The sequence below is a fragment of the Lygodium microphyllum genome, chromosome 11 (assembly GCF_053477565.2).
Source record: "Lygodium microphyllum isolate KBCC chromosome 11, Lygodium_microphyllum_v1.1.10, whole genome shotgun sequence".
In the NCBI taxonomy this organism is placed as follows: domain Eukaryota; kingdom Viridiplantae; phylum Streptophyta; class Polypodiopsida; order Schizaeales; family Lygodiaceae; genus Lygodium; species Lygodium microphyllum.
In genome coordinates, this window is record NC_141145.1 from 44,557,478 (window position 1) to 44,569,618 (window position 12,141).

The following is a 12,141-nucleotide window of genomic DNA, read 5'->3' on the forward strand; positions in this document are numbered from 1 at the left end:
AGCAGTCACCTTCATTTGACAATTCTTTGCATTGAGTTTGTGGACATTTCATTACTAGATTAGTATCCCTTTGTTTTTAGCTTGATCTAGTAATGGTTTTAGGGCAGTTTGCAGTACTTACAATAGCTTATCTTGATAGTTTGTACACTTGTTTGCCTTCATTATGATTGGTGGCTCGACTGATAGTGCCATGTTTAATATTGATAAGTTGGATGGCACCAATTGTTGAGAGTGGAAGCATGTGAATCCTCCTTAGAGTCATATGTACATAATATCCTTAAATGTATTTATAGATGTTTTAAAGAGTGAATGCTTTCCAAGAAGATGTGATGACAATCACATTATGCACAAAGTCATAAGGCTAATAAGAATATTCTTTCTAAGTTTCATATTGATCCTTCATAGATTCCTCAGTTTTCTATGTAGTGATGATTGTTTTAATATGCCTAAGTTTCTTTCTATAAAAAGTATTGAAAATTTCACACAAGGATTTTGATTTTCTTCATCCACCATCATGTCTCATGGCTTTGAAGTAGAATGTTCTTACTTGATAGTGAGACTTCTCCATGCCTTGCGTATTCCATATGGGTAATGGCCCATATTTGTCAACAAAGTGCGTTCCATGCTTTAGTAAAATATGTTGTAGAGAAAGGAAACCTATCAAGTCCAAGAAAAAATGCAGTTATAAGCTATAGTTTCCAAGTAGTATACTCACTAAGTAAAATGTGATGTCTTTCTTTGCCCAATATTTAACTACTGCTTCCACAAAACTTTTAATAGCCTTCTTGTAGTCTAAACAATAGCTTGCACTACTCCTACTTTGGCACAAAAGTCTTAAGAAGTTATCGAGATCCATCAAGACCTTCATACAATTATTTTCTACTAAAGGATCACTTGCTACATTGGTTGTGCATGTGCACAATTGATGGGACCTAAAATGGGCCGGCACTAGCTATGGCACTAGTTGGACCTCATGCATACGACAAACAACACAACCACACGGCCTCGCAGGCCAGGAGCGTCTAAAATTCACTTTGCACTAAATGCTTATGATGATTTTGTGTTTGTATCCAATATGTAGTCCAATGTTCACCTTCCCTTCTCCTCAGAGGGAGATCCCATAACATATAGGCATTATGCCTCGTAATACACACATAGGGAAGCACCTCTCCAGCTGATTGCCGCAGCTCCACTATGACTCTCCTACACCTCGGGGATTGGCCCTAAGATGTGTCACTAACACATATAACATTCGCACAAACTCCACTCTTTCATAATTCAGCGTTCTAGGAGATTTTGATTTGCGTCACAAAACTTTCCCCAACGGAAGCGCCCGTCTAACCGACGACTTAGGTTTCCTGTCCTCTTAGCGTTGGTCAAAGTTTATCAATCAATTGCAATGCATTCCAGGAGATACCACGTGGCATGCTTGATGCAAGGTGTATGACGATTGTGCACAACTAGTTTATGATTAAGAAAAACCAGCCATGTGAGGTGCGAAAAACAACCCTTTCATGAATTTTAACTAAGCGTTACGTGCTGCTCTGCTTTAGGGACTAGCACCGGAACTTCCGTGCTACTAGTCGCCTATATTTAATTATGGAATGATCCCTAAATTTTATGCACAAAAAGGAAAATCAGAATTTGTATCTTTTCAGCAATTAGATCGTTGCACAAACTTCCTCCCCCCGTCACCGTTTAGGTGTTGTTGCGTTGCATAGGTGTACATGGTTGTCTTGTGTCATTTTTGTATGAAAAAAACAATGAACACGTACTATAACACAAAGGACGAGGCCAATCTGATGCTTGAACTCATGCTTTAACCTCACCAAACATTCACACACATAAATATTAATTTTTCATATTTTTTGAGCGTGAAAATCCCAATTTTCTCTAATTTTTCACTATTTTTTCCTATTTATTATTAATAGAAAATAGGTATTTTATGATTTATTTGTATTGGCTTATTATTTTGACTGAAACTTAATATTTTCTTTGAGTTTATCCCATTTTCATTCATTTTTCCCAACTTAAAATCGGAAAGAATCACTAATTTCCATTAACAATGATATTTTGCGGGTTTTAAAGAATTAATAACGACTCTAAATCATTACGGGTTCTGCATTTTTATAGTTACAGCTCCCAAACATAATGCAAACAAGGTTCAAACAAAAATTCATCGCATATGAAAAACATTTGGACCATGAAACAACAAAAACAAGCAAATTTCTTCATAAAATTAGAGCATACCGCGTGTCTTACATGTTGTGAGTTTTTAAATAATTATTTTGGGCAGCCCATAGACCGACCAACAACCATTCTTCATTGCTGAACCTCTTTCCTTAGCCTCCTCTTCATCTTGAAGCAATCCGATCACAATCGGACAAGCATCCTTCAGCCCCTCTTCTTCTTAATTTCTTGCATGCAAACCACCACTTAGAGGAGAGAGATGGAGGAGAGAGAAAGACTAGATTCTAATCTCTTTGCTCAGTGCATCATTTGATGGGAAAAGGGCAGCGATAGGAAGCGTGGAAAGTCTTCAATTTGTTGTTGTCTTCAGATGGTATGGGTATATGGAGGCTCTCCCATGGCTATGGAGCACTCCCCCCTCCATTTTGTTGCCTGCGCCTTCATCTCCTCCATTTCTTCATCATATGAAAAAAACGGCCCCCCCCCCCCCCCCCCCCTTTCATTTCGTAAATTTTTTGGGGGCCAAAGGGCCCCCTAAGGGTCACACCCTTTGGCTTGTCCACACTTTGGCCCTTTGGTCTTTCGGGCACTCCCTCTTCCACGTCTGGGGTCCAAACTGCGAGTCAAAAATTCCTGCACATCCGTCTTGAGGTCCTGCACTGCCGTCCATCTCCCAGGGTTTCGTCTGCCGTGTCAAAAAATTATGGAAATTCTCCGACCACCTTCCAATGGCTCTTTTAAGCACTTTTCGGGCATTGCCGCTAAAAATCGTACTGATTGCCACCGCCGCCTTCGACGAAGTCTATTTTTCACATGATATTTGTAATTTTTGGCTATTTTTAAGCACTTCTCGGCATAAAAAATCATCTGTCATTGGCGACCACGGGATAGGGCAACTCAGCCCGTCGAATCCCACGAATAGATCTACACATAAACAATAAAAAGGAGCATCAAGCTGATACAAAAAATACACAACACAACAAATCACAGCTCATACCCTATCCCCTGACAAAACCAAGGCATGAACTCTGTGAGGAGTAGGCCTAGTATAATCTTGATAGAAGGCCCGAAGCTAGTCACTAACCAACTGCTGCAACACAACCAAGCTTAAAAGAACTATCAAAGAGGTCGCCTTAAGTGGTGGTCTGAACTACCTACCTAACTAAGGACAACTCAACCAGGAGCTCCACCTAGGCGAGGACTCCTATAGCCCGATCAAAAGGTATTATCTTTTTTAGCACAGTTTTTCCCTTTTAGCGTCTGATTGTCCATACTCGGGCGTGTAAAAAGGAGGGAGCTGAGCATAGTGACCCAAGGAGAACAGGGCATCGGCCTCAGGTCCTATCTTAGTACCCAAAAACCTACCAAGCCCTTGTGAGGCGATACTTATTTCTTTTCTAACACTCACTTTTATTTTCGCTCCAACCTTCTTTTTTTTTCTTTATTTTATGGCAAGATGTCACCCCAAGGAAGATAAGGCATCGGCCCCGGGTCTTACTCGTCCCCAAGAACCTACCAAGCCTTCGCAAGGTGATAAACAACAAATCAAAGATTTTTCTTTCTTTCCTTTTCTATTTTTATAGGGGTAAAACCCCTTTTTACACACCTTTGTATATATATACTTTCTTTGAGATATTCAGGGTTATTTCTTCTTTTTTCATCATCATTGTAGTAGGCTTCTCTAACTGCCTCACAACTAGCAGGAACTCCTAGAATAGCCCCTTAGCAGGCTGGCAGAACATGGTCACTAGAACTGCCTTCTAAAACAGGTCTTTCAATGCCTGGCAATGCCTTGCAGGAGGCAAGGACTACTCACACCTCCCCCACACATAGCTAGCCTAAACTTGGGACTTCATGCCTTGATTTCCGGTCCCTAACAAACAAAAGAAAGTAACCCTCACCCGCACATATATCATTAATTGCTTAAGGGAAAAAACTCGAAAAGGGGACGAAACCACCTGGAATGGCCACAAGAAGCTCCTTTGTAGCAAAGCCTCCCTCCAGCGACTTCGTCAACCTGTATGGCACAATCACTAAAACAACAAAGCATTAAACATACTGCACCAAACAGAGATAGGGCCCTCTTGGCCTAAAGAAATAGCACTTTTCACTACAAACTAACAAACCCTCTTGGCTTAAAGAGATAGATTATTAAAACCTAAAAACAAAGGGCCCTCTTGGCCTAAAGAAATTAGACATTAACTACTTAAAGCTACTGGCCCTCTTGGCCTAATGGAATCAAACAAAACAGCTCATAGAGATCCCCCCTTGGAAGAAGGCAGATATACGCAAATATGCTCCATTCCAAGGGGAAAACTAGGGCTCTCAGCCCTAAACTAAATGCATCAAATTATGGCCCATACCTCCTACATATGTAGCAAGAGGCATACACATAACATGTCTTCTGATCAACCTATGGGTCCAAGATAATAGTGGTAGATGGGTCTCTATTACTCTTTGCATTACCCATATCAACCGTTGCTTGCCATATAACGCGTGGTCTGATAACATCCCCCACAAGCGACCAGGTCCTGTCTCATTATCAATGACGACGTCCAGACTAGGACCACAGTTGAAAAAGAGGTCCTCTTTATAAGCAAAATTAGCTAAGGAATCCGCAAACTGATTCCAATAATGTGGAATGAGCTGAAGAGATATGCTCTCAAGTTCATCAAGTAGGGTTATAGCAGTTCGATGATACATTCGAAGGAGAGGATTCTGGACTGTATATGTCCCATTGAGTTGATTTAAGATCAGATGGGAATCTCCTTTTATTAACAACTGCCTAATACCACCTGTCTTAGCAATATTCAATCCCATAATCAGGGCTTTATACTCAGCCATGTTGTTAGTGAATCCTACCCCAAGGTAAGTAGCTAATTTCATTGTAACTCTACGTTGGGGATCTCGGATAACTACTCCAACACTTCCTTTTCTATTAGGGCCCCTGGACGCTCCATCAAAGTATAATGTATATGTCCATAATGGGTTTACACACCCAGCCATCAATAACTCCCCTATTCGTAATTATGATAATCAAAGTTCAACATATTTAGAGGATGAACTGATGGCTCCATCGCACCTTCTTCATTAAACTCAATAGAAATGCTTGTCAAGATTTGTAAGTAGTGATGGCAGAAAACTTTAATTTCCCACACAAAGGTACCGTCTTCTTGCTCAATCACTTTATATCCCTTGCTCAACCAAATAAGCCTCCCTTGATGATATCTTTGCTCGAGATATGGGTGCTCCAAATAAGGGATTAACTGCCTCATCAACCAATTTAACCTCTCCTGTAGGTCTCCAATCAACCTCAGCATCATGGACCTGCAATGCATTTTTCCGCATTAGCATACTTAGAAATAATAAGGTTTAATCTTATTAAGATTAACCTTATTCTTAAATTCCACCCCTTGTAGATCAGATAATAGAACTGTGGACTTATTTTTACCTATCTGAACTATCTTGTAAGGGCCATCCCATCAAGGTTCCAACTTTCCTGGAAATAGCTCCCTACGTGCATCGTAATATAGAACTAACTACCCTTTCTTAAAGGTATATTTCTTTGCTTTCAGATCATGCAACCGTTTCATCCGATGTTTAGCTATCTCTTGGTGCAACAAACTCTGAAATTCGAGCTTGTCCAAGTGGGCTATAGTCATAAACCACTCAAATAGGGCATCTTCATCATCCAAAGAATGATTGATTGTGAATCTTTTGGTCGGCAACTCAATTTCTAAGGGCAATACACACTCCTCCCCATAAACTAATTTGAATGGGGTGTGGCCAGTGGCTCGTTTGAATGTCGTATTATACACCCAAACCACCACATATAATTTTGTATCCCAGTCCCGCTTCTTTTCGAAGACTATCTTGGATAGGATACCCACAAGCTACTGATCGGTACTTTTGACTTGTCCATTTTCTTGCAAATTATAGGGGGTTGTCTTGTTATGCGTAATTTTCCATGCTTCACTCAGGCTTTTAATTACCTTATTTAAAAAATGGGTTCCACGGTCCGATACTATTTCTTTTGGTGGACCAAAACGGTAGATAATTTTCTCAAGTAAGAAACCGGCAGTCTCTTTTGCATTGTCCTGCCTCATCGCCCGTGCTTTTGACCACTTTGTAAAGTAATCAGTTGCTACTATAATATATCTCTTTTGAGTAGTAGACAACAGGGTAATAGGACCCACAAAGTCAATGCTCCACTTCTCAAATGGAAGGATAGCCATGATAGGCATAAGTGGACACTTCCTATTCTCTCGACTATCATGTCTTTGATAGGTATCACATCTCTTAATGTACTCAAAGGAATCTTGGAAGATGGATGGCCACCAATATCCAGATCTTAAAGCCTTCTGTGCCATTAATTGCCTAGCGGAGTGCCCTCCACATGCGGAGTCATGGCACTCTTCCAAGATGAAAGGAACCTCGTCAGGCATCACACATCGGCGATAGATATCATCAACACCTTGCCGATATAATGTGCCTACGATCAAGGAAAATTTCAATGCCTGTTGTTTAATCTTCCTCTTCTCCAATTTTGATAAAGTAGCTCTAGTCTCTCCCGTAGAAAGATAGTGTGTTATAGCAGCATACCAGGAGGGAATAGATGATGTATCAATCTTGAACAAAGTCTCCATGTCACTTCCTTCAACCATGACCTCTTTTGGCTCTCCCAAATCCACAAGACACTCTACAATGCCCTGAAGCTTCAGCAGCTTGCTCTTAGTCTCATAATCAAAATCTTGCAAAGTGATTAACCACTTTGCTAAACAGTCAGGCGGCTGTAACTTATTCAACAACAATCGAAGCCCTTCCGCCTTCGTATAAAAAACCACCCTCTCATAAAGAATGTAGTGCCTGAATTTTTTGGTTGTAAATACCATCGCAAGGCACAACTTCTCCATATAGGTGTAGTTAATTTCCAATATGCCCAACTTCCGACTAGCAAAAGCTATCAGATGGTACCACTTTTCCTCCCAAATTTGAGCTAAATAGTAGCAGCTGATACTATACATGGTTGCTACTGAAAATATATAGAACATTTTGCCCCTTTTTGGTGCTTTTAAAATAGGTGCTTTGGCAAGCTCCTGCTTCACATCCTCAAAAGATACTTTGCAAGCAACACTCCATGTAAATTGACAGTTAAAGGACAATAGGTTAGTCAGCGGCAACGTTCTTTCTGCCAAGGCATTGATAAACCTCCGATAATACCCTACTGATGACAAAAAGCTATGCACTTCCTTTGGAGTACGTGGTGGACTCATGGCAACTATGACCTTGATCTTTTCAGGATCAATCGCATTCCCTACGAAAGTGACCACATGGCCTAACAAGAGCCCATAAGGGACTCCGAAGACACACTTCTGTGGGTTAAGGGCTATGCAAAACTGTCTGCAATGCTCAAAGCACTTCTGCAAAATGATCAACTGTCTATCCCTTACAGTGGCTGCACCTAGATCATCAATGAATACTTTCAACTCTCTGGGGAGATGTCACCAAAGGTCTTGTCGGCTATTCTTTGCCATGAACCAGGTGCATTACACAACCCAAATGCCATCACATGGTATGCAAAGGTACCGAAGATTGTAATAAATGTCGTTTTTAGCTTGTCTTGATCAGCGATCGCCATTTGGTTATACCCTACAAAGCAGTCCATAAACGAATATATTTCCCTACCCGCTAGTTGATCCAAAATTTGATCAATAAACGGCAAAGGGTAGTAATCTTTAACAGTATGCTTATTCAACTCTCTAAAATCTACACAAAGACGGATTTGATTATTATTATTCTTCTTGCACCATTCAGTATGCTGAATAGGGAAGATCAAACCCGCTTTCTGCAACTTCTGTAGTTTCTCGTACAACCTGTCCCTTAATCCAAAAGGCATATGCCTTACTTTCTGACGTACAGGGCGGGTACCTTCCTTTACAGGAATAGTATGCACAGCTAGACTGGGAGGAATACCCTGAAGTTCGTCATAGCTCCAAGAAAAAATATCGCGAAACTCTTGAATTAAGGACACATAATCCTCTCTTTCTTTCGAATTGAGCATGGACCCTAATTTAATTGGTCGCGAATCATTTAGCGTACCAAGGTCCAGCTCAATAACATCCGCATCTCTTATTCGATCATGAGGCTCTATCAGCTCATTCAAGATTATCTGATAAATATCCTCTGTAGTGGACCCTTCCTTAGATCCATCGCTTGATGACGTCTCACTACCAGATGGATCATCTATTGTTTCTAGTTCAGTGGAGGATAGTGGAGCTCTCTCACTCTGAGGGGACTCATGGTAAGTATCCACTATTACACGATGGGCACCTCGACCTAAAATCACTCAACCAGCAAGTATATCAACTTGATAGTCTGTCCGTAGAATCCATGGCCTACCTAGCAAAACTCGATAGCTAGGACGTCCTGCAAATCTTATCACCCTAAAGTCTAGATAGCATTCCACGCTCGTAACTGTAACATGGACCTTAGTAATGCAACCTTTTGGTTGTCTTAGACTATCATCAGCCATCCTAAGAAGTGTGGAGCCATCTTTTTAGATCTCTAGACCTAAGCTCTCCATCAAGTCTGAACTTATGATATTGACGGAGGATCCAGTGTCCACGATAGCGTGCTCCACTAATATTCCATCCAGATATGCTGGAATCCTAGGGCAATGCTTTTCAGCATGATTGAACCAATCTTCCCTCACTCTAGCTATGCCCAAAGGTTCTAATATATACCCTATACGCATGATTTTCTTAAATTCCTTGCGTACTCCTGGAGAAATTTTAATCAATTGCAGGAGATTCACGTCTGGTTTGACTTTGCAAAGGAACTTGCTAGATCAACGTCATGGTAATTCGCCAAAGTTCTCTTCTCGTGCCAAACCATTCTCTCCTTTGGTCTTTCAATTTGCTTTGGTGCCTCTTTTCTAGCCTTTACCTTCTTTCTTGGCAATCCTTTATCCTCTTTGGGATCGACTTTACTACCAACAGGTATTAACGGTCCACCTTCCTTATCAGGATTCAGGACTCGCTTTTCCCTAGCATCTTGTTTAGGGCTTCCCTCGATAGGTTTTACAATTCCCTTGTCACCCTCTTTAAACTTTTGATCTCTTGTTACGGCTCGTAGATTAGAAGTTTCAACATCATTGACACGTACAGCCTCAGTAAGGCTGACTCTACTACGATGAGGTAACTCCTCTATAACAGCCTTTCCTCTTTGCAGTATTTGCCTTGGTCCATCGTCTTGCTGGAGATTATTCCCTTGTGCGCAATGGTTAACTGGACCTAGTTGTTTACTCCCTTGTTGGAGAGAACTCAACAGGTAGCGGCTAAGTGGCCGGACTTCATTCCAATTTATCCTTACTACATAAGCCACTTGCAAGCGCGACTCTACTCCTTCAGCTTGGGTAATGGTAGTGTCAATATCGACCAAAGCAACACTACTCAGTTGCACCTGGATACTAAAATCCAATCCATGTAGGAAATATTGCAATTGTGCAGCCCGTTGGAATGGAAATATAAGCGTTAAGTTTGTGAAGAACTTGTTTTAGTTTCTTGGCATATGCCTGGAAATTCTCATTTGGCTCTTGGCGTGTTACGTTCAAAACATGCTACCAATATTGTCTACCCTTCTCAGGGGCAAACTCCCTACGGAAAGCTGTAAAGAATTGAGCACTGCTAGTTATGGTTCCGGCTTCTAGACCGTGATACCACACTGCTGCTCTTCCTTTTAACGTCATGTTGAAGAACATCATTAGGTGTCCTTCATCTTGGATTCGCTAATTGAACATGAGTGTTTGAAACTCCTTAATGTGGAGTTATCCATCTTCTTCTGCTAACCCATGGAAAATGGGCAACGGTGCTCCTAATGCTGGTAAATCTGTTGTATCTGCTGGAATTGCGATAGGTTGTGCCATGGGCTACAACCAGATTGACAACAAGAGTTTGTGTAGGCAACACTACACCCCCACTTGTTGTGGGTTGATTAACTGGAAATAGGGAAGTACCAAGACTTCCACTTGTACTCGAACAGCTACTCGTAAACCCTAGGTTACTAGAACCACTGTCATTTATGCGTAACGGGCTACTCCTTTGAGGAGAATAACATCTTACAATCTCCAACCGCCATCTAGCCCTCTCAGCACGTTCTGCTTTTTGTATTTCAGCTTGACGGTCCTTGTCAGAGGACATAAACCAACTATTTGGTCCCTAAAACCCTAGATTTGAGAACTACCACTTGTTGGTGACTCCCGACGGATGCACCACTGATGGGACCTAAAATGGGCCAGCATTGTCTATGGCACTAGCCGGACCTCATGCATACGACAGACAATCCCACCACAAGGCCTCGCAGGCCAGGAGCGTCTAAAACTCATTTCGCACTAAATGCTTATGACGATTTTGCATTTGTATCCAATATGTAGTCCAACGTTCACCTTCCCTTCTCCTCAAAGGGAGAACCCATAACATATAGGCATAATTTCTCGTAATACACACATAGGGAAGCACCTCTCCGCTGATTTCCATGGCTCCACTACGACTCTCCTACACCTCTTGGCTGATTGCCGTGGCTCCACTACGACTCTCCTACACCTCGGGGATTGGCCCCAAGATGCGTCGCTAACACATATAACATTCGCACAAACTTCACTCTTTCATAATTCTGCGTTCTAGTAGATTTTGATTTGCCTCACAAAACTTTCCCCAACGGAAGCGCTCGTCTAACCGACAACTTAGGTTTCCTGTCCTCTCAGCGTTGGTCAAAGTTTATCAATCAATTGCAATGCATTCCAAGAGATACCATGTGGCATGCTTGATGCAAGGTGTATCACAACTAGTTTATGATTTAAAAAAACCAGCCATGTGAGGTGCAGAAAACAACCCTTTCATGAATTTTAACTAAGCCTTACGTGCTCCGCTGCTTTAGGGACTAGCGCCGAAACTTCCGTGCTACTAGTCACCTATATTTAATTATGGAATGATCCCTAAATGCTATGCACAAAGAGGGAAATTAGAATTTATATCTTTTCAGCAATTAGATCGTCGCATAAACTTCCTCCCCCCCCGCCCCCGCCCCCCCCCCCCCCCCCACCGTTTAGGTGTTGTTGCGTTGCATAGGTGTAAATGGCTGTCTTGTGTCATTTTTGTATGAAAAAACAATGAACACATACTATAACACAAAGGATGAGTCAAATATGAGTCTTGACCTCATGCTTTAACCTCGCCAAACATTTACACACATAAATCTTATTTTTTCATATTTTTTGAGCGCGAAAATCCCAATTTTCTCTATTTTTTACTATTTTTCCTATTTATTATACATAAAAAAAAGGTATTTTCTGATTTATTTGTGTTGGCTTATTATTTTGACTGAAACTTAACATTTTCTTTGATTTTATCCCATTTTCATTCATTTTTCCCAACTCAAAATCGGAAAGAACCACTAATTTCATTAAAAATGACATTTTGCGAGTTTTAAAGAATTAATAACGACTCTAAATCATTACGGGTTCTGAATTTTTATAGTTATAGCTCCCAAACATGATGCAAACAAGGGTCAAACAAAAATTCATCGCATATGAACAATATTTGGACCATGAAACAACAAAAACAAGTAATTTTTTTCATTGTTTTTTAATAATTATTCTGGGCAGCCCACAGACCAATCAGCAACCATTCTTCAGTGCTAAACCTATTTCCTCAGCCTCCTCTTCATCTTGAAGCAATCAGATCACAGCCGGACAAGCATCCTTCAGCCCCTCTTCTTCTTGATTTCTTGCATGCAAACCACCACTTAGAGGAGAGAGATGGAGGAGAGAGAAAGACTAGATTCTAATCTCTTTGCTCAATGCATCATTTGACAGGTGAAGGCTGGCGATAGGAAGCGTGGAAAGTCTTCAGTTTGCTGTTGTCTTCAGATGGTATGGGTATATGGAGGCTCTTG